Source organism: Acinonyx jubatus, chromosome C1 (assembly GCF_027475565.1).
Source record: "Acinonyx jubatus isolate Ajub_Pintada_27869175 chromosome C1, VMU_Ajub_asm_v1.0, whole genome shotgun sequence".
Taxonomy (NCBI): Eukaryota; Metazoa; Chordata; class Mammalia; order Carnivora; family Felidae; genus Acinonyx; species Acinonyx jubatus.
The window spans coordinates 123,746,510-123,768,524 of record NC_069381.1 but is presented as its reverse complement, the minus strand read 5'-3'; the positions used below and the strand labels follow the sequence as shown (position 1 = coordinate 123,768,524).

The 22,015-nt window shown below is 42.5% G+C and overlaps 1 protein-coding gene across 9 annotated transcripts in view; it reads right to left on the bottom strand.

Moving 5' to 3' along the window:
* MGAT5 (alpha-1,6-mannosylglycoprotein 6-beta-N-acetylglucosaminyltransferase) overlaps positions 1-22,015 on the bottom strand; it is a 338,022-nt gene that overhangs the window by 213,989 nt on the left and 102,018 nt on the right. The window lies entirely within an intron of this gene.

Below are 22,015 nucleotides of genomic sequence, written 5' to 3'. Positions count from 1 at the left end.
CTCCATGAAGAAGTCTGCACCAAGTGTGTTTGCAATGAGCTAAGCTTCTAGGTCCATCACTGCCACTCCATGCCCTAAGACCCATTTCTTCCATTCCTTTGCTTCAAAAATAGCAGCATTCAGTTCCTTCCTTCCCATTCACTCCTCCACACAAGAAAATCTGGCTTCCACCTTTCCAAAACTGATCAAAGATCTTTGGCAAGGAAATATGTCAGTTCTCTTCATTTAAAAAGTAAAAGCTTATGAAAAGATGAGCAAAATCATTAGCCATTAGGGAAATGTAAATTAAAACCACAATGAGATACCAATTCATACCCACTAGAATGGCTATAATCCAAAAAGATAGACAAGAATGAGTACTGGTGAAGATGTACAGAAATCGGAACCTTTATATATTATGAGTGGGAATGTACAACCGTGTAGCTGGTGTGGAAAATATTCTGGCACTTCCTCAAAGGGTTAACCACAGAATTACCATGTGACCCAGATAACTGCGCTCCTAAAATTCTCCCTGAAGAAATTAAAGTATATGCCCACACATAAAAACTTGTACACAAACATTCACAACAACCTTGTTCATAATAGACCAGAAAACCCCCCAAAACTCAAAAGTCCCTCAACCAACAAATAGATGAGAAAAATACATATAATGGAATACTACTAAATTGGTAAGAATAAGTTAGGTTGCAATATGTGCTACAACATAGATGATCCCTGAAAACACTATGCAAAGCGATAAAAAGCAGTCACACACACACACACACACACACAACTACATATTGTATCATTCTACTTTTATAACATGTCTATAGGAGGCAAATCTACAGACCCAGGAAATATAGCAGTCATTGTTCAGGGCTTGCAAAAATGGAGGAATTGGGAGGTGACGACCAAGGGTTTATCTGGGGGATAATGCAAACGTTCCAAACTTAATTGTGATGGTTGCACAATCCTGTGCATGTATTCATAACACTGCATTATAGACTTTTAATGAGAGAATTTTAGGATATATAAATCATATCTCAATAAAGCTGTTACTGTAAAAAGCAAACTCACCTCCAAAGTTGGGGGCACGAAGAGGAGCTGTACTTAGGAGAAAGGCAGATGAAAGGCAGTGGCATGGGCCACTGCAGACCCAGCAAGGACCCACCTCTCCCCGCCTCCCCATTCCCCATAGCCCAGTCAAGGCCAGTGGTACCATTACTAAGGGCTGACCACAGGCCTACTAAGAGAAGGAAATTACATGGAGAAATCTGCCACCAGCTCACCAGACATGGCTGCTCTTACAAGCTCCCAATCAACCTCACACGCTGCCCTACAAGGCAAGGCCTGCTTTGCCTGCCAGATGCCAATTTCTCAAACCATGTGCGAACACAGAGAACAACAGCCCAGCTCCAATGGAGACTGAGGAAGCAGTTCCTTCAGGAACCCATCCAATATCCTTGGGGGGCCCATTTCTTACATCAGGAGCATTCTCTTTAGAAGATGAAGGAGGCTAGGATTGCCTGTCTCTTCAGGAGCAATGCCAACCCCAACCACAGAGATTTCATCTTTTCCTACGGCCCCACAGGACAATCCCTTCACAGCTGGCTGGTCCAACATTCACATGGGCCAGGTGTGCTCAAACCAAGTCATCCACATCCCTCTTCTGTCCTAGCCATGCACCACGTATCACTTCAACTACTTCCTATCTTCCTTCCTATTGTGCAGTAACATTCAATAAATCCTAAGTCAACCATGCTCATCCATGTCACCTTGGGGAATCCTGCCCATATCTCACAACTGAACCCCACCTTCTGCATAAAGCCTCCCATGACTCCCTAAACTGAAGAGAGCTTATCCTCCCTGGGACACTCAGAGCAGTCTGTGCTTCTTCTGAGGGGCTTCTTACCTACTACTGTATAGGATAATCCTTTCTTACATCTCTGCTACAGGGTGTATAGGCACCCTAAAGACAGGAAACGCAAGGAATAGTGGTAACTTGCACACAGTGGATAGTCATTAAGTGTCTGCTAGATGAAAGGGCAGGATGGTGGAAATGAGATGAAGAAACACAAGTGAGCAATGACCTCCAAGACCTCCTTCTGGTGTGAACCACAAAGAACCTGGGCACTCTGAGTCTATATTTGTACCTTACCTGTCAGAAGTTTTTACCCCAAGATCTTGTCACATCACAGTGGGAAATGACTGTGCCCTGATTAGATGGGGTTAAACTACAGAGGATATGGTGGCAGATAGGTAATAAAAGAGAAAGAAAAAAAAACAAAACAAAAAAACACAAACCTCTAGAAAAAAAGTTCCAGAAGGGACAATGACTGTGGGAACAAAAAGGTATCTAAGACAAGAGATGTGAAGGGGAAAAAGTAGGGGGGGAGAGGAGGGGGCGGGTGCTTGTTTCATAACCGGTTATCCAAGATGGTATGATCACAGAAAGATGCCAGAAGGGGTGGTGAGGAGGAGCCAAAAGAATACGCGCTCCCAGGACTGGAAACCTTGGGTCTACAGCTTGCTCCACTCACTGGCGCCATGTTATCCTAGATGAGTCCGTCTCAGTTTCTACATGTATGAAAGGGGGAAAGTCACAGAAGCACAGAACACTGTCAGAGCTGGATGAGTAGGGGGTAAAGGATCCTAGTTACTGGTTTTCAAACTGCGGCTTAAAGGACTTCAGGGTTCCCAGAGAGGTTTCCATCTCTGAGGCTCCAGAAATGTTTTCGTTTGAATTTTGGTTTTCTTCATTTAAAGTATGTTCGTTTGGGGGCGCCTGGGTGTCTCAGTCAATTAGGCATCCAACTTTGGCTGAGGTCAGGACCTTGCAGTTCACGAGTTTGAGCCCTGTGTCAGGCTCTGTCTTGACAGCTCAGAGCCTGGAACCTGCTTTGGATTCTGTGGCTCCCTCTCTCTGCCTCTCTCTTTGTGCCCCTCCCCTGCTCATGCTCTCTCTCTCTCAAAAATAAAAACATAAAAAATAAAAAAACTAAAGTGTGTTGTTTTTTAATTTATTTATTTATTTATTTCAGAGAGACAGAGACAGCACGAGTAGGGTAAGGGCAGACAGAGTAGAGAGAGAGAATCCCAAGCAGGTTCCATGCTGCCAGTGCAAAGCCTGACATGGGGCTCGAACTCATGACACCGTGAGATCATGACCTGAGCAGGAGCCAAGAGTTGGATGCTTAACCGACTGAGTCACCCAGGCACCCCTAAAATATGTTCTTTAAAAAAATCTGTTAGGAAAATTTTTACACAAAACTTCCTTAGCTATCTTTGTACATGCGGAGTTTGAACTTTGAATTTCTATGTTATTTGGTCAGAATGTTAAGGCTTGGCAGTGGTTTTGTTTGCTTATTTGTTCTATAAAATTCAAGACTACATATCTATTCATATAAAACTATATGACAAAGAACTGTCTGATACCCTAATTAAATGCTAGATGTGGGTCAGTCATAAATTTTAAGTTTCAGAGACTTCTTTGTCTGACTCCCCAGAGAGGGAGAGAGAGAGAATCCCAAGCAGGCTCCATGCTGTCAGCACAGAGCCCGATGCAGGCTTGATCCCACGAACCATGAGATCATGACCTGAGCTCAAATCAAGAGTCAGGTGCTTAACTGACTGAGCCACCCAGGTGCTTCTGGGAAACTACTTTTAAAAAGTAACAGGCATCATTACCATTTGCCATCGAGATGAATCTGTGTTTCCACAAGTCTGCAACCAAAATGTGATACGGAAATCAAGTGGGTCCTAACCTTGTAAAGACCATACACCATCTTACCAAACAACCCACTGCATTCCCCAGAGCAACTCACTGGCCTAATCGACTTTTAAAGGAAATATGATAAATTAAAATATGTAAAATACCTTCAGACAGACTGGGACACTATGTTAGGTCTTTCTTAGGAAAACAGTAACTAGGTACAGACCCTCAACTTACAAAAGAGGACACTGAGGACCAGAAAATGTTATGTCTTCCAGTTAGAGTCAGAATCAAGCCAGGTCCTGCTTCTTAACGCGATGTGGTCTCCAGCATACCTAGCCACATCTAACCAGCTGCCTGCACAAACTCAAAATGGAAGAGACTTACCAATATGAAACACAAATCAGAAATCACACTCCAGTGATATGCAGGAACTCTAAGTCTAATGCCATGTCCCACCAACCTCAAGCGGTTGGAAGAATCAACAGATAGGAAGAAAAATACACATTAACGGCATTACTAGTGTAGGGAATAGAGACGGTCTGGGGGGAGATTCTTGCTCTAAATAGGGTGGCCTCGTGCCATTAAACGTAGAGGCTGAGGAGAACAGAAGGAAACAGAAGGCACGTTTTCCCTCCAAAGTAAGTCCAAAGTCCTGGGGAGTGGCTCTGAGGTTATTCACTAACCTGGAGGGCCCTGACACATAGGCCCAGTACCACCATCTTGAAACCAGTTGCAGGGCCCCCCCAGCAAGAGCCCCAAATCTCAAGTGGGAATCCTTGACAGTTGTGAGGACCACTGAGCTCACCTCCCATCCTGGGGAGCAAAGGATCTCAGGAACTAACTGCAGTGCTGGCTCCAACAGGTGTGAACAGGAGCCCTTCCTTTCCACTTTCAGGACTTGGCCCTCTGACCCATTCTAGTGCTTTTCTTTATAAACAGGAAAAACACATTCTCAGTGAAAACAGCCTCCTCCCTTTAGACCTGGTTAAATAAGTCCTATTTTGAGTCACTAACTGAAAGACACCCATTAAAACAACACACCTTTAGGATACTTGGGGAAGCTTTTTTCATGTCTGGGTTTCAGTGTTGTTCTTCTCTTATGTCTGGGTTTTAAATGGCCCAGTCCCTTTTACATGTGAAGCAATCAAACCAAGACAGTCCTGTGCCCAGTGTTTTCATTTCTTATGCTGCACCTGCATTCTCAGTGGGTGGGGAAGGAGAAACCTCCAACCCCACCCATCTGAAGTAGGTATTTTGCCTTGCACTTACATTGCCTCCCGAATGCAGTTCAGGGCTCCATATCCAGCATCAATAGCACACTTAATTTTCGAATACAGTAATAACGTTAATGACTTTGCATCTAGAACAGGCCCTCCTTCCTGCCTGCCCTATTCTAACCCCGCCCTCATTCTCACTCCCAACCGTCCTCTGGCCATTTCACAGAGGGCCATCTCCACCAGAGGGCGTGATAGGGAAGGCAAACAGTTGGAAACCAACACTTGATCTCATTCTGGCTTGGCCTCTTTGGGTGTGCACACTACTGGACAGGTGGACAAAGTGGAAGGTGGACAAAGGAGTAAGAATGAAGCTGTCACTGGTGGATCAGATAAGATCGTCACATGTTCTGTAAGTTTCGCTCACCACGCCCATAGGTTATTCACAGTTCACAGAATTTCCCATCCAAAAAAAGTGAAACCACAGCAACTCCAAGAATTCAGAAAACATCTATTAAAACAAAGCAAAAAGCACAGCTTTTTGAAAAACATAGTAAGTTCCTTTAATCCAGGGGCTTCTCAATCCTTGGCATAACTGACATTTGGGGCTAGATAATTCTTTGTCATGGGGCACTGTCCTGCATACTGTAGGATGTGTAGCACCATCTCTGAACTTCCGCCACTAGACGACATTAGAACCCTCCACTCCCAACTGTGACCATCAAAAATGCCTCCTGACACGGCCAAACGTTCCCTAAAGGAAAACAGCATCCTGGTTAAGAACTACTGTCTTAACCAATTAGGAGGACCTTACCCACTCAGCAGGAAGAGACTCCAAAAAGGTCAGCCCCAAGGACGAGGTTGCAAGGTGAGGAGAAGCAAACCAAGGTAAATTCAGGAATCAATCACCAGCCCTGAAGATGAGCAGGCACAGACCCTGTGCTAAGGTTGAAGGCCATAGGGAGGAGGGCTGATTCCTGATGCTGCCCCTAGCTGCCTGACAGACAGAGGAGTCTCTCTTTCACATCCTTTACTGCCAAAACTATCTTGGTGCCAGATGAGAAGCTCATTCCAAGGCTGGCTGTGCCACCGTTTACTAATTAGTATATGGCACTGGGGCTCTACCCCACAAAGACCCTAGTCTATAAATCAACAGACACAGGGAAGAAGTCTTGGAGAAGGCAAAAACGAGCTGCATCAGTTTTTAAAAATCCAGCAGGACTGTCACCTGGCTTCTAGCCCAAGAAACCAGGAACTCACATTATCACAGGTTGATGACTAAGGAGAAAGAAAGGAATGGTCTGTGAAAAGATCACAGTGTGTAAATTTGTTAGGTAGGTCTCCTCAATGTTAAAATGCTCAAAAGATTCACTTTCACTGAAAGCCAAAGGACAGAAAAGCTACAAAATAATTTTATGGTAAGTATACAATACACTTTTTTCTCTGAGGATCAGACTCTGGCAACTTCCTGTATCTAGAAAGCACCCGTGAAAACAACAGGCCCCAAATGGCATCACTAATTTTAAAAAGTCAAAAATACCATCAAAATCATTTCCAAAAAGGGGGGCAATGCCTTCGAGATAGCAGCTCATTATTCTTTAAATGCTCCCTGAACCCTAGAAACCAATCACCCCACCCGTAAGACCCCTCCTTCTCCAGCTGGCGGACATAGGCTGGGTGCTGGCCTATCCCATGAGTGTTTCAGCTGCACTGTCTGCAGAAATGGGATGGCCTTCCAAGCACTTGATTTGATAAAAAACAACCAAGTTAAATTGTTTGTTTTTTAAACTAGCTGGTAAGCGAGAAGGTGCAAACACATGCATATCAAACACACACAATGTGACATGGCCAGAGTCTTATCCAATTTAAAACTTATAATGAACTTCTCATCACTTCTAAAATGGGGCTACAGCAAATCCACATGGAGCGCAGACCCCTAAGCTTTGGCCGATCCAAGTTATAAATGCTTCAGGACTGGAGTTTTTTTTAAGTTCATTTATTCATTTTGAGAGAGAGAGAGAGAGTGAGGGAGAGGCAGAGAGAGAGAGCAGGAGGGGGGGTAGAGAGAGAGAGAGAGAGAGAGAGAGAAAGAGAGAGAATGAGAATATCCCAAGCAGGCTCCGTGCTGTCAGCTTAGAGCCCCACTCAAGGCTCAAACTCATGAACCGTGAGATCATGACCTGAACCAAAATCAAAAGTCAGATGCTTCACCAACTAAGCCACCCAGGTGCCCCCAAAACTGGATTCTCTTAGGGAAAAATTCAATCATCGGGTGCTAATTGATAAGCTGACTTGTCCCCCAATTATTAAATTTAAGTTAACTCTCCTAAAAAACTAAGTATCTTGGGTCAACCTGACTGTGACCTGGTTATAAACCCTCAGATTACACAAAATGATAAATTAACTCAAGCTAGAATGAAGCATCTCAGTAGAGTTTCCTGCTCTCCAAGTTACAGATTGCCTAAACCTGGGACTCTCTCAACTTTGATGCCATCTGTAATCACCTGGACTCTTTTTTTAAAAAACATAGATGTCCAGGTCTCACACCAAAAGATTCTGATTCACTTTGTCTGAGGTGTGGCCCAAGCAGGGGTATTCTTATTTTAAAGCTTCTTTAATGATGTTAATACCAGGCCAGACATGAGAACTATGACATCCTTGGAAAGATGCTCCTTTTATCAACTCTGTGGTTCCTATCCAGTGGGACCCAAAATGTGACCTTATCTGAACATTTCAAAAGAGTTTATCTTGTGATAAACTCTCTGCTCCCAAATGTAGATCCACTGGCTTACTATACAATCCTCTGCAAGGTACACTGATTTTCTCCTTAAAGAACTGCAAGCTGCTCTTACCAGGCCAATGAACAAGGAACCCTGTCCAAGGAGGCAGCCTTTCAGGAAGAGATACAGAGCCCTGTTAGATCACCACCAGACCATGGAAGGACTTACTGAGAATAAAACTGGACTGTTAGGGCTTTTATCAACCTCTCCTTGGCATCTGGCTCCAAAGATGAGAAGTTATTTGAGGTTATTCTAACACCCTCAATGTCTACCAATGTTTGTAGTTACCAGCACTTCTATTAACCTTACTACTCAAAATCTGGTCTGTGGACCAGCAGCATTGAGAAGACTATAGTTAGAAATGCAAAATCTGGGGCACCTGGATGGCTCAGTTGGTTGAGCATCAGACTCCTGATTTTGGCTCATGTCACGACCCTAGGGTCACTTAAGATTCTCTTTCTCTCTCCCTCTGCCCTCCTCCCCTGGCTCTTGCATTCTCTCTCAAAAGAAAAAGAAAAAAGAAATGCAAAATCTGAGACCCAACTTCAGACTGAATGAATCAGAAATGGTATTTACAACAAGATACACATTAAAGTCTGACATGCATTGCTCTCTCATCTGGTATAGTACGAATGGGGGCAAATCAGACACTAGTTTTCAGGAGGGGATGATGAATATGGTGCAATTTCCCTTTTTTGTAATGTACACAGAACTCCGTGATTTGATATTACTTTTGAATAAGCTGGAGTCATGTCACTAAGACTAGCTGTCTTACACTCTTATTACTGTAAAAAACATCCAGCTGAAGTGAGACTTATAAATACAGAGGGCATGGTTTTATCACTGTGAACTACAAGGACATGTAACACAATTGGTCATGCTTTCTGACCATGGGGTGTTGACCCACTATGCTAAAATCAAATACAGCTTATATACATGTCTTCCAACTTTTAACTCTGTTATAGCAAATAATTCCATACAGAGAGTCACCCCAGGTAGCCTCTCAACATATACCTTGCTCTGCTCAAAGCTCAACATCACTGGGGCTGAGTTGTTGTTTTATAATTGCTGATGGGCTCACTTTAGAACACCCACTTACCAGTCACTAGTACTTTCCCAACTGAATTCAAAGTGAATAGCCTTCAAATAAGGTAACCATATTCATAAGCTGCCTTAATTTGGCATAGACGATCTCAACCAATATTGAGTTTCTGGAAATGCCTCTATATCTGATATTTTCCAGGGCACATAAATGACTTTAGAACCACTGAAAGCCTTGCAAAGCTTTGTTGAAAGAAACTGTATCTGAAGGATGACTTAAGAGATACACAATCCATCCACTGTTCCAGATTGACTTAGCTCAACTTTTTGTGACAATGATCTCCTTTAACATTCTCTCCCTCCTCCCCGCCTCACACACATACACACACACCCCTTAGAACTTTTTAGTCATGTCTTAATTTTTACATATATATGGCCAAGATGGAACATTAAAATAAAATCACATTTCATTTTTAAAACAAGACAGTGAGGTTTATGAAGTTCAGTCATCTTGATATCATCTTTGTTAATGTTCAAAATGATTAATGACAAATCACCTTTTGCCCATTTAGTCTGTAACGCACAGCACTTAATTCTGTAAGAAAAAAGTATGATTTGTCTATAAAATCAATTCCAGGATTATATCTTTTCTTTAAATTTTTTTAAAATGCTTATTTTTGAGAGATGGAGTGCAAGCAGGAGAGGGGCAGAGAGAGGGGGAGACGCAGAATCTGACACAGGCTCCAGGCTCCAGGCTCGGGTGTGTCAGTACGGAGCCCGATGCGGGGCTTGAACTCATGAGCCATGAGATAATGACCTGAGCTGAAGTCAGATGCTTAACTGACTGAGCCACCCAAGCACCCCCAGAATTATGTCTTTTTTTTTTTTAATGTTTATTTTTGAGAGAGAGACAGAGTCAGAGTGACAGTGGGTAAGGGACAGAGTAAGAGGGAGACACAGAATCCGAAGCAGGCTCCAGGCTCTGAGCTGTCAGCACAAAGTCAGACATGGGGCTCAAACTCATGAACCGTGAGATCATGACCTGAGCCAAAGTCAGACACTTAACAGACTGAGCCACCCAGGAGCCCCAAAAGTATATCTTATTAGTATGCATTTGGTGTGGGAACCAATGTATATTCAAAACTAGATAGCAATCTAATTAATGGCCCCAGCATCAAAACAAGACAAGCATCAAAACAAGACTGCCCGATGTTTGGATTTCTTACATCTGAGTTTAAAAACAAACCAAATGGTTTATAAAGGAAGGACTCTTCACTTCCTCTGGACATGTCTTCCTGCAGAACGTGCACTCCATTTTGCAGAAGAAACCACAAAGAGGACTATTCTTGCTCCTACATCAGCACATTCATAGGCCCCTGGGGAGGGGAGGAAGGACAGCATCTAAGCTGGAGTGGCAGGGGGTGCTGCTGGGTTTCCTGCCCTGGTGGGGGGGGGGGGGGGGGGGGAGGGGCACTCTCACTCTCTTCAGGCCTCCAAGGGTCAAAAGGACAGGGCTTCCCCACCCAGCAGAGCCCACCCTTGGCTACCAGGCCATCACCTGGGCACAAGTGTGGATTCCATCTCGGGCAGATCAGAAAGTTTTGCAACCTAGACGTATCTTCCAACTCAGCTTTACTCTAATGTACCTGGCACTGTACTTTCATCTTTGTCTGGCTTCTTCTATTTCCTCTAGTTCAGAACGCAGAAGGGAGGGTGTGATTAACTGGCATCTTCAAACCCCCAGAAGCTTATTTTTATATTTTTTTTCTGTTTGGTTTCTAAATATCAGGGTAAGACAGGTGGTTTCCAGTAGAAATATGAAAGCATTTCTCCAAAATAACACATTGCAGGTGTATGAATCTTTAATCCTAATAAATTAAAAGATGAAATGACTATCACAGTCATAATATTTTCTCTTTCTAAATATTGATTTTTAAGAAATACTGTAAGATATGCCAAAAAAGAATTCTGATCAGATGAATGCAACGTTTGGCGAGAGGGAAGATAATCCGGAGGAAAATCGGCAGAATTATCAGCTCAATGCTCAATAATTCATACTTTGACCTGAGGGTTCCTAATGCATCCTGCCTTTAACCAACAGTCCATTAGGGATATAAATAAACATTTTTTTTTTTTATTATAACATATCATTTCAAACACCTCCCAGCCTCCTAGTGCAGAATACTCCTCTGAAAGCTACTAACCATGATCTCAGCTCTCGGTAAATGCTGGTGGGTCTTCCAACTCTCCCATCTTAAAAAGGGATCAAGATTGTGTATGTAAAAACACGTTTTATTTAATGGCCTTCAAAACAAATAAACAAACAAAAGGTACAACAGACAGACATCACTGTCATTTGGAATGAAAGCTCAGGCAAGGTACCCTCAAGAATCCCCAGGGCCTGAGAACTACCAGATGGGAACCACTGGCTTTGGAGATTTCTAATCTTCCTGGATTTGCCCTGGTGCTGACCACAGATCTCGAAAGAAGTCTTCAAAGCAATGCATATTTGACCTAAAATAGAAAGCAGTTAAAAGCAGGGAGGGGTAAAACCAATCACTAGGTTTTCACTATAAACCTGGCAAAGGCTGGAGCGGCTGGGTGGCTCAGTTGGATAAACGTCCAACTTTGGCTCAGGTCATGATTTCACGGTCCATAGGTTCGAGCCTTGCATCGGGCTCTGTGCTGACAGCTCAGCAGTTCTGATTCTGTGTCTCCCTCTCTCTCTGCCCCTCTCCCACTCACACTCTCTTTCTCAAAAATAAACATTAAAAACTTTTTTTAACTTGGCAAAGGCTTTGCTGATTATACTGCATGCACCCAGGAGGACCTAGAGAAGGAAGTTCTCTTTCATCTTGATGGGAAGAATATCCATCCAGGCATCTGAACAACTGGTCAGATTTTATTCCATCACACAGTACACTCTAACTGGCATTGCTTCCCTCTTCATGAGAGCCTCTAGGGAAAGCTCAGAGCCAAAAATCAAAGTCCCCTTCCAGAAGGTAAACTGGTGTCTATTTTGGATTTAAACCTTATTCCTGACTCTTATTTTCCCATCCTTCTTTTCTCCTGGCCTCATTTTTTTTTTTTTTCTGACTAAATTTTAAATGTATTTTTATCTTCCTATATTATTTGTTTATCCTCTTTGGAACATATCATGATACCACATAATTAAACAAGGAAGAGCAAGACAGCTGTGGTAGGTAGAATAATGTACACACCCGCATCCCCAGAACCTGTTATATTACATGGCAGAGGGAAATTAAGGGTGTAGATGGAACTGAGGTTGCTAAGCAGCTGACCATAACACAGGTTTATCCTGGATTATCCTAGGGGGGTTCCATGTAATCACAGAGCCCTTCAAAGTGGAAAAAGGAAGAAGATAGATCACAAAGACAGAATAGTCTCTCCTCAAGAAATCTTAGACTATTTACTAAGTTGTTTGTATAAAACCAAGGACCCTGACATAACAAGTCTGGTCATTTAGTTTCTACTGCTAACCTCTGGTTCTACTCCTGTAGTAACAGATTAGGAATCTTCAAAGTATGGAGGGTTCCCTAATGAAGACTACAGCACAAAAGGTAGCTGCAGGAAAGGACAGTCATTGAGAGCCAGTTAGCATAAGGGCAAGAGAGATCTCAGGAGTGCCTGGGAGCACCACTCTAAGTAGGTTCCAACCAAAGCCAATTTTCATAATAATGACACCACATCACTCATTAACAGGATGTAAATACAGAGGTCTGGAAGATTTCTAGAAAAATTCATATAAGTGAGCTCTTCATCTATAGATAAATAAGGCACTGAGGGGGACAGGGTGCGAAAGGAGAGAAGACTGTATGATAAGACAAGAAAAGCATTGATGGGGTCAAAAGCCCCCCGTATGTCACATATGCTGACCATGCGGCTTCTCTTCTGAACCCTGACTGCGACCAAACGATCTGCTCCATGAAGGTGGGGCTGTCCTAATCATCACTGTTGTAAAAGCTGGCAGTTATCGCCTTTATATATCCTCTCAGCTTATGAGGTAGGTGGTACAACAGCCCCCATTCACAGTGGGGGAAACTGAGGCACAGACTACTCAGTCTATTCAGGGTCAGCCAGCTACCAAGTGGTAGAGCTGTTAGAGACTCTAGCTGTCCAGCCTCTTGACCAGTGCTCTAGGATGCATTAGCCAGATAGCCTGATGTCCAGAAGGTATCCAAATTTTTGAAATAAATACATGGAGCAACCTTGAAAAAAAACCAAAGGGATTAAATCACGTGACTGGACATATAACAATAAACACCTCAGCAACATGACCTGCTTTCCACTGAGGATTGGGCTTTTGCCCCCACTTCTTCAAGGAAACCCTGTATGCCAAACATTTTCAAATGAGGAACCGGAAAGGTATGTAACAATCACCTGGAATTTTTTTCAAAACCTGGAATTTTTTTAAAAGAATACAGCTCTGAGCAGAGGCCTCGCTTATCCTCCTCTCCAAATTCAGTTTTTCTCATTCTGGGTTGGGCTTCTCTCTGGGGATTTTAAATGAAAACAACTTCCCAAGTGATCCCACAAACACCCCCTCATTTCCCCCTAACCCCGAGCCCAGTCAGGGAAGCATCTCTGCTACAAGGTGTCTTGGCTCCCATGACAGAGAGAAGAACCCAGAACAAATTGAGTATGGAACCTCATGGTGGGAACTTAATTTTAAAGAGATGAGGAGGAACAAGTAAAATTTAAGCAGTGAGCAAAAGCAGGTATGCTCCTAGGACTAGCCAGCCAGGTACAGAGCAAGAGGGCACATCCCATCAACTGCAGAAGCTATCCTGGGGAAAATGAGATTACTAACACATGTCACCAGTTTAGAAAGAGAAATCAATCTATTTTTCTTTTGCAATTTCATCAAAGTGACATCAGAGTGGCATTTTAGAGTATTTTCCAGAACAATGGACAAAAGGGCAATGAGAGGCCAACTAGAGAACTGAGACCCCATCAGACAAACATTTATGAAAGGGCTCGATGTGTGCTCTCCAGGGTCCTACAGATCATGGAGAAAACACTGAAGGTTCAAGAGATAGTCCCTGCCCTTGGAGAAAACTCCCACTCCCCCCAACACACACAGGGCAGCACAGAACGCTGCCAACTGGGACCTCTAGCCAGGGCTCACTACCAGTGGGTCTCAAAGATTCAGGGACTGGAGAGAAGCCCCAGGAGGTTTCATGGAGACCCATGAACTGAACTGAGTGTCTTTCTTCATTATCCATCATTTCCAGAACTCCAGCTACTGCCAGGCCCCAGGTTAGACACCAGGAGATAAAAGGTGAATAAAACAAAGTTCTTGAAGTCACTGAGTGCAAGTGACAAGCTTAGGAAAAGGTACACAGCGCTGGAGATAGCTGGATTCTCTGCAGGTAACAGACCTGGGGGGAACCACCCTGGACTAAAGGGAGGGAACTATGAGGCAAAGAGTTCAAGGACAAGGGGCAGAGCTTTGAACCAGCCACTTAACATTTCGAAGACTTTGTTTTGTCTGTCCTTAAAATCAAGCAGCAGAAATAGGTGCTAAGTCCCTACCATTTTAAGTATCAAATGAGAAGAACAAAATTTTATATGCTAGCTATTTTAATAATTCAGGATGACCAGAATATGATCGTGGAAGGAGGTGGGGGGGAGGGGCAACAGATTATAGAAATTGATCTACAGTGAGAGAATCATAGACAAATGAAGCCATTATGCAAACAGAAAACCACCAAAGTTCATTTTAACTGTGCCCCCTCCATTTTATCCCTTGTTTCAAATACACTAAATTCATGTCACTTGCCTCTCATAACCACTAGATTTACAAGCCCATTAAAAATACTTTTATAATCACTCCATGCAAAAAACCGTGGTCATTACTATAATGATTTAAATGCCTACAGCAGTACAGCAGCAGCTGGGGGGAATTTATTAATACCTTAGCAAAACGTGCTGTGAATACGCTATTGGGATATTTACTTTTTAAAAGTTCCTAGTTTTTTCCCCAGTGAGTTAACATTTAACTGACACTGTGACTGCCCCCAAATCAATGGGATCAGGTAAACTGCTTCCTCATTTCCTCCAAGAGCATTCTCCCCATCAAAAACCACACCCCAGGGTCAAGCGAAGGCACTGGATCAAGCTAAGGCACTTTCTCAATCCTTATTGGGCATCAAAATCACCAGGACAGACTTTTAAAATGTACCTATCAGCCCAGCCCCCTCCTCCAGATTACAATTCGATTGGTCTGAGAAGGTCAGGAAACCATTATAAATGTTAAGCACCCCCAAAACTCTAAGGTGCAGCTAGAGTTGAGAATTACTGACTTAAAGTATACATCTTACCAGATGGATAATTAAGTAAGCAGGGAGAAAAGAGGAGGAACGCGTCTAAAGGGGGGGGTGAAGGAGGGGGGCCTGGGATGAGCCAGAGACCACATGCCCCATCTATAAAGGGAACCACCTCTCAGCTCCAGCCCCTGGATAACTTAAGGGAACATAGTCTGGGGTGACCAGATTGTCCACACTTTCCAGAGAATCCAGAAACCCAGCATTTTGGGTCAGATCTGTTTATAAATGGTAGCACTAATTTAGTTTGTTTGTTTTCATTTTTTTTCTTTGAATTCTAGGTGGGCCAAAGTTTAAGGGAGTTTTACAATTTTGCTCATCTGCTCAGTCCACATCATAACAAGTGTGTTACTTTATCCTATTTGTGTAACCATTCTTAACATTCTCAACAGCAGACAATACTGTTCTTAAAACGATTTCTGATCATCACTGTCAGTGGCTACAGAGCACTAGGTTTTAGTCCACATGCTCTACCCAGTGCAACTTTGTGAATGAGTCACATCTAACTGCCAATCCTAAGAAACTGGAAAGATGACTGATTCTAAGTCATCTAGAGAAAAAGAGAGATGCAGGCCCCAGTATTCAGAAAGTCTAAGTGACAGGCCCAGGACCACCAAAGACTGAAGTTAAGGATGACCAATCCTGTCCAGTGTTTGCACTGGAAATGCCCCCCAGGGGAAACCCTCCCATCACAGGCAGGGTAAGATGGTCAGTCACCCTAGAGGAAAGACAGAACCACACTGCTGTCCCTTGTGCATGCCCGCCCATCCCCTATAATCTGATAATTCTTTATATGAACATACATGTTGGTCTCACAGTTTGCTCCCTGTTAAGATTCATACTCCTTGAATGAAGAGATTCATGTCCTTCTGCAAATGGACTCCATATACGGTGGGAAAAGTCCTTGAAGTCCCTTGGTCAATAAAGATGCCTGCTGGTGTTGTCCTTGGAAAATATAGGCATTCTCCTACTTCACTAACACGAAGTAGGAGAAACAGAGAAATGAATCAAATGAGTAACTAAGCTGGATGCCTCTTTGTCTCCTTGGGCCATGAAGTCTCCTTCTCCTCTAATGAGGTCATTACCCACCAACAAGGGAAATGGCACCTAGTGTGTTCCCAATTCTCCATTCAGAGATATACCTCAGAAGGCAGCTTCTCACCCATGAAAGAAGTTTGCCTTTGTGTTCCTCTCAGAAGCCTGCGTTAGAATTACTCAAGAGGGTCAGAACTGAATGCAGAGTATCTTGCTTGGACAGGGAAGAAATCGGAAGTGGTACAAAGATTTGAGAATTCGATCTAGATTCAAATCTCAGCACTGGCATGAATTGGCCCTGTTCTCCTTTGGAAAGTTATAGAAATGGAGATCCTGTCTACTTTGCAAAGGGTCTAGTCCATTGCTTAGCCCTTGATAACAGATGGGTATTCCTGAAGAAGTCTCAGGACTCCTGTAAGGAGCCCCAAAGGCTTCTGAGATTCAGATGGGAGAATTCATTTAAAAACCTACTATCTGCTTTCTCTGACCCAGTTTTATTCTGAAGCAGATAGTGGTTTTCCTATTGCTCTTTATTTCCCTTTCTCAGAAGATGCAAGCACATCTGTGTGAAACACAAAAAATGCAGGCAAGTGTCAGCAAAATGTCACCACAACTGATACAAAGGATGCTTCTATCTGGTCCATCAGTTTTGATAAGGAAGCCAAGCTGAACTCAGTCACCAAAACGAATTCCCAGTATTAATAAAGATGGCTACTTCAAACCATCTCCTAGGTTAGCACCTACAAGTCTGAGATGCATTCCACTGAATTCATTATAACCCATAGTAATATTCCATCTCTCCCAGCAAAACTACTCTTTATGATTCACTGTATGGAGCCATACATTGGCGGATGCTGTATTTTAGAATTATGACCAAAACAAGACCAAAAAAACAACAATAAAATAAGCCCTGTGCCTTTATGTTTTACAATCTAAGCAAGATAAAACAAAACAAGATTTACACATGCCTGGGAAACAACTCACACTGACATAATTTTAAGAGAACTGCATCTTAGATTCAAGAAGAATAAATGTCTGTATTATTCTTCTAGCACAAAACCTGTTGTGGCAGTTCGACTTTTCATATAAGAAAGTTATGACCTTAGGTCACCAGATAGAATTACGCTGCTCAAATTTATTCTTGGCAAGCTCTTTGGGATATAATCCACTTTATAAGGATAAACAAGTAGTAGCTGTCAAAATCTTACACACACTACCACCACTCCCAGAATCAAGTTTGTCCATACTATTCCTAAAGTGTTTGCCAATGAAGTCAAGAAATAATCCAATAGTTCATGAAACAGGAAGTGCTACATTCCAACCTGGCAAGAGAAATAGGCGTTAAAATGCATTACTGAGGTCTGTAGTCTACTTAACAGCAAGATCTCCACGTCAACTTCCTGGTTTTAACATTGTATTAGAGCATATCAGATGACACCATCGGGGAAAAACTAGGTTCATGGGACACTCTTCTCACAAGTTCTCATGAAATAATTATTTATAAATATAGCTTTTTTTTAAAAAAAAAAAAAGCATTAATTATTGCCTATTTACCTATTTGGGAAGATTTTTCATGACACAGAAGCCCAAACCCCTTTCCCTGTGCTCCCCTTCTACTTATGGGTCCAGCATGGGACCTATCCCTAAATACTTTGGAAAGGGTCTACAGGGGATTCTGAAAAACCTCCCCTGTTCAGTGAGAACCACTACCCCAACAACGTAAGTCACTGGAGACTTTTAAGAATGGAGAGAACTCCATATCTGATCTTGGCTGCTGTGTAGGGAATTTGAAGAAGAAACACGGCTGGAGCCCAGGAGCCCAGGGAGGCAGTTCGTGCAACTCTGGGTGACAAATGAGTCAAATAAAGACCTCGACAGAGTAGTGGTGGGCATAATAGGTAGAAACCAGGAGCCAGAAACATTTAAGAGGTCAAATCAGCAGAACAATGGGCAGTGACCAACCAGTGGAGGGAATGGGGGAGAAGGAAGCTTGGATGACCACTAGACTTAGAGCTTGGTCAGCTGAGAAAAAGTAGTGTGTCATTCACCAAGACAGGAAATGGGAGGAGCCAGTCTGTGAGGGAGGATTAAGAAAACTGCCTGAAGGTTCTACAGCACTCTATGATATATTGCTGACAGAACAGTCTTCTTCCTGAGTGTAAAAATTCCCCCTCCCTCAGCTGACTGGGCATAAAGTACCAGGAGATGCACAACTTGGCACAGCAGGTGCCAAGGGCGATCACTGCTCTGCCACAGCAGCCGTGGTCAGTTCATTCTCCCATCCAACCACATATGCAGTCACATGACCCCACAGACCTCCGGTTAGAAAAGGGCTATCCAACTACCCAACTGAGATGCCCCACAGGATCTAGAGGTTCTTGGATTCTAGTATTCCTATAAAAGGAACTAAATGCCACGGGGAATCAGAGGTAAAAAAGACTCCCCCACCCCCTCTTCAAAACTGAACTGCTTACAACCAATGTTTTCACATTTTTCTTTCTGGTAGGAGTCCAGTTATGGAGGACGGGAAGAGGGTCCTGCACAAACACTTCCCAGGCAGAGCACCACAGCTCAAGTTTCACTTAGAAATGCATTTCTTTGAGAAGAGAATCAAAACTCCAGGAAGCCCTTCAATAAAGGAACATTCCTAAAGGTAGAAGGGGGCTGAGAAATAGCCAGCCCCTATTACCTTCTCTAAAAGGATTCTTTCTACAATGTCACTGATTATCAGAAATTAGCCTCTTCACCATGTTCTTCATCTTCTACCCCCCTTATCTTCATCGACAGAGAGGCCATTTTCAAATGAAGCACTGCCACCTCAAGTCCTCAACAGACACAATCTGTCCCTTCTCCAAATCCCAGAGCACTCTGTATCGCTCTCCTGACCTTCATTAAATGTCTGTGCCATGGCTGTTTCTGTATTTATCTTATCTCTCTGATTATTTTACTGGGGATGCTGTATATAAAGTACTATTTCTTGGGGCACCTGGGTAGCTCAGTAGGTTGAACATCAGACTTCGGGTCAGGTCAATGATCTTGCAGTTCGTGAGTTCAAGCCCTGCATTGAGCTCTCTACCGTCAGCAGAGAGCTGGCTTCAGATCCTCTATCTCCCTCTCTCTGCTCCTCCCCAACTTGCACTCTCACAAAAATAAACAAACATTAAAAAAAAAAAAAAAAAGGAGGTACTATTTCTTGAGCACTTGCTATGTACCACCTCGGTGCTTCATGTACATCTGAATTAATCCTCACAGCCAATATAATATCCACTTCATGGATGAGAAACCCAAGGCTGAGACACTACTATAGGGCACAGCCCCTACCCTCTGTGCTAACCCAGACTGCCATTCTGGTAGGCCCTAGTGTACTCCACATCACATATGTGATGTGTGAGGTTTTTGTGCCCATGTCCTCTAACACAAAAGTTCTTTCCTACAAAAGATAGTAATTATTTGCTTAAACTGCATTCACATCTCCCAGCCCCTCCCCCATGAGGGCCACCCTCCACCCATAGGCTCTTTAAATCAATGATCCCATTAACCAGATCCCAGTGTTCCCAGTGGGGCCTGAGTCTTGCCAAGCACTGGTACTGGCACTGTCACATCCCTTAATCTGGATCCCTTACTTCTGTAACTTTTCTATCATCTCCATCATCATCATATAGCACCTACTACATGTCGTGTACAACCTTAAGGCTTCAAAATATTAACCTGGCTTAAAGTCTCAATAATCTTTTAAGGCTAATACTCTTACCCCATTTGACGGATGAGGAGATGGAAATACAGTAAGGTTAAGTAGCCTGCCCTAGGCCATTCAGTTAGTAAGTGGTTGAACAAAGCGGAGTTAACTTTTCTGAAAGCCACAGCAAACTTTGGCTCTTATTCAACCTTCCTCCTCGCCATACCCCAGTTAAAAATCAACATGGCTTTATTTATCATTGGAATTGTCGTTAAGCCAGGTTTCTCCATTCCGGATTGGTATAATTGATTATTCCGAATGTAGGTGCAAAACTTCCTATTTATTCCCAATACATTTCATATGGTTACTGTGGTCCATTGTTCTAGCCCATTGGTTTTCTTTGAATATTTTGTAGATCCAAATTCTAGATGTCATTTTTACCTATCACTTGTAACTTAGGTAATTTTAAATTAGATTCCTTCAGCAATCACTATCACAAGATCCTGAGAGAAGAGGATATAAAATAAAACAAACAACTAAGTAGTGATAGAAAAAGAGGAAAAGTAACAGTTCAGACAAACCATCAATTCTCCAAAGTGCTCCCCATGGAGGCTGAAGGGGGTGGGAAGTCCACCCATCAAGAAATCATGCAACTGTTCATTTCACTGTGCAGTAATCTCCCCTGAAAGAATGGTATCCCCAGTTAAAAAGAAAAGTTCCAGGGCACCTGCGTGGCTCAATCAGTTGTGCGTCTGACTCTTGATTTCTGCTCAGGTCATGATCATAGTTCGAGCCCTGCATGGGGTTCTGCACGGACTATGGATCCTGCTTAAGATTTTCTCTGTCTCTGTCTCTCTGTCCCCCGCTCTGTCCCTTTCCTCTACTTGCTCTAAAAAAATAAAAATAAACTTTAAAATATTAAAAAACAAAAGAAAAGCTCCTTATGAGAAGACATCTTAAAAAGAAAATCTATGGTGATCTTCTGACATGTGGACAATATATCTGTACATTCATGCACAAGCAGCATTTACCCACCCCCACCACTGAGGTATGTGGCCTATTTGATGTTTATTTGTCTTTCTTTGGTAATTCTATCACTTTATTGAGATACAATTCACATACCATACAACTCACCAAGTCAAAGGATACAATTCACCAGGTTTTAGTATATTCACAGAGTTGGGCAATGATGACAACAGTTTTAGAACATACCCACCACCCCAGAAGACACCCTATACCCTTTAGTTATCACCTCCATCCTTACCCCAAGCCATAGACAATCACTAGCCTACTTCCTGTCTCTAAAAGTGCCTCCTGTGGACGTTTCATATAAATGGAACCATAGAATATGTGGTCTTTTGTGACTGGCTCCTCTCACTTAGCATAATGTTTTTAAGGTGCATCCTTCTTCTAGCATGGATGGATACTTCATTCTGTTTATAACCAAATAACAGTCCACTGTACAGATAGATCACATTTTGTTTATTCATCAATTGATGGCTCTTATGACTAAATATGCTATATAAACATTCACGTCCAAGTTTTTGTATGGACATATTTTCATTTCTCTTGTTTTTATACCATATGACCTAACATAGGTCATATGGTAACTCCATGTTTAACCTTTTAAAGAACTATGAAAATGTTTTCTAAACAGGCTCCAACATTCTGCATTCCCACCAGCAGTGTATGAAGGTTCTCATTTCTGCACACCCTCAACAACATTTATCTCTTTGTGACCACAGTCAACCTAGTGGGTATATACTGGTATCTCTCTGGTTTTGATTTGCACACCCCTGATGACTCATGATGGTGAGCGCCTTTTCATGCACTAATTGACTATTTGTGTTTCTTTAGGGGGATTATCTATTATTTGCCCAATTTTTAATTCGGTTACTTGTCTTTTTATTATCGAGTTTTAAGAGTTTTTAATATATTCTTAATACAAGTTCCTTAGTAGGTATGTAATTTGCAAATATTTTCTCCCATTCTGTGGGTATAAGTCTTACCTTCCATCTTCAAAACTGATTGTAATATTTCTCTTTATAAATAAAATGATGTTATTTATTCATTTGTGTCCAGTTATAAAGAATTAAAAATGCATTTAAATCTGTTTTCTAGCTATTTTTATCACCATTTGCTGTGGTATTTTTTTTTAATTTTTTTTTAACATTTATTTATTTTTGAGACAGAGAGAGAGCATGAACGGGGGAGGGTCAGAGAGAGAG